Source organism: Corvus brachyrhynchos, unplaced genomic scaffold, assembly GCF_000691975.1.
Source record: "Corvus brachyrhynchos isolate BGI_N302 unplaced genomic scaffold, ASM69197v1 scaffold904, whole genome shotgun sequence".
NCBI classification, from domain to species: Eukaryota; Metazoa; Chordata; class Aves; order Passeriformes; family Corvidae; genus Corvus; species Corvus brachyrhynchos.
Genome location: NW_008237536.1, coordinates 843,181 through 845,420, shown reverse-complemented (window position 1 = coordinate 845,420; position 2,240 = coordinate 843,181).

Sequence of the window (2,240 nt, the reverse complement as noted above, 5' to 3'; positions counted from 1 at the left end):
GGGGTCCAAAACTGTGCATCCCTGCATCTCGGCGGAGGGAGCCACACTGGGAATGCTCCTGGAGCTGTTCCTCAGCAGCAGCCCCTGAGCCCGGAGCGGGATTTCACTCCCAGTTCTGGAGCAGCCCCGTTGCTCTTCAGTGACAGCGGGGGAGCAGCAGGGTTTGTTCAGATGAGACCACGGGCCTGGGCTTCTAATTAAAGCTGTCAATTGTGGAGGGAATTACGGCTTTGTTTGGGTTCCCAGGACACACAGGGTGGACGTGGAACTCATCCTGATCAGCGTTCCACAGGGACTTTGTCCTGGCCGAGGCTTTCAAAGGCACTTTCTGACCCACTGGGCCCTCCAACACATTTTTCCTGTGAGTGCCTGGGAAGGGTGGAAACACCAGGGTTTGCTCGTTGTGCTGGCGAACAAAGAGGTTCTGAGCCTTGCCCTTTAGGTAACATTTAATGTGTCATGTGGGTGAGGAGTTTTATTAAAAAGCAGTGGATTTGGCAGCGCTCTGCTGTGTGCAGGGAAGCTTTTCTGTCTCCCTAAAGAAAAAGAAGGTTAAAATACGAGAGACGCTGGGGTTTGGCTCTGAGCAGCAGCGTTGGAGAAGCCAACCTGGAGTGGCCTCTCCAAGCAAAGATCTTCCAGGAATGTGCCCAGAGACATCCCAGGCTTCTCCTTCCCTGCCACCTCCTCCGTTTCTCTCCTGGAGGATGTGCTCAGGAGTTCAGCTGCTTCCAGCTGTAGTTCCAGCAGAACTCGGGGTGCTGGAGCAGGTCTGGTGTGTGCTCCAGGCACTCGGATGTCCCAGTGCCCTGGGAAAAATCCCCCCCTCCTACACGAGAATAGGGATCATCCCGGAAGGCTGCTGGGCATTTTCACGTTCCCTGATTCCTGGTGTGAGCTCGGTGTGTGAATGGCTCCTCTCCCACACTGCCTGTTGGGAAAACCACTCCAGGTCCAGCCCTCTGTGGGAAAAGCCTCATCCCCCTCTTTCCAGAGCCACCACGTCACCTTTGGACAAGTGGCCACCTGCAATCTGGGAAGCCCATTTGCCCCTCGGAGCAGAGGGTTGGCACTTGTGACCCATTTGTCTCTGCAATAAAGATCTGACATTTCTGACCCCCAGGATGTTTTTGGATTCATAAATTCCCAGCGATGCTGAAGGCTCAGGTCGGCCGGGCTGACCCCCCGGCACTTGGCAGCACCTTTTGCCTGCACTTTTGTCCCTGGAAATGTTTTGCTGCCTCAGTTCCCCCCACCTCCAGCTCTCCATGCTGTCGGTGCCACCAGCCCTTGCCTGGCCCCGCAGATCCTGGGGTGGAGCTGATGGAGCCCTGAGCCCTGCACTGGATGGGGGGCAGGAAGGGCCAGCGCTGCTGAGCAGCCTCTGGATGGGACAGAAACGGGTCCGGAGTGGGGTTGGAGCTTTCCTGACTCCAAACTTCGGCTGTCCCCTGTCCCCACACCTGTCCCCCAGCTCTGGGCAGGGTCCCACAGGTTTTGGCTCTGTCCCACTGCAGGGCACAGCTGAGCCGTCAGGAGCTGCTGGGGGCCCCCCATCCCTCCCACCCATGGGGCCCCCGCTGGCCCCAAGGCCACGTGGCCACTGCCTGGGGGTGCTGGGCAGGGACAGGGCTGGGACTGGCAGCCAGAAGTAGCTGTGCCACCTCAACCCTGCCAGGGGGACAGCGGCAGAGCCAGGGGCTGGAGGGGACACCATCACTTCCTCGCCCAGGTCCTTGTCCCACAGGTTCACCGACCAACGGGGTGGGAAGAAGCAGAAATTCCTGGTGGTTTTTAGAGTTTACAAGAGTTTATTCCACTGGTTTCTGACTTTAGTCCTACCGAGGGGGTGTTGAACAGTTACAAGCTCCTTCGGGTCAATTACAGCCAATCTAACGAACAAACAAAGGGGGAAAAAAAAAAGGAAAAAAAAAGAAACAACTCAGAAAAACAATAAGAAAATCCACAACTTTTTCACGTGTCATTAAATATATTCATATATAATAACCATAATATATTAGTATGCATTGTAAAGAAACATCGCCCAAAGCAGTCTGCCATGGTCATAACTAAACAACATTTACAGTTCAAGATATTAACAGAAATAATAAAAAAAAAAATCAACAAAAAAAAACAACCCCAAAACGAACACAGGTTTGTGAGGGGATGAGGCGGGGGCGGGGAGGGGGCACGGACACGACGAACAGAAACGAGACCAAGCGACTTCTGTGGGTGCTACG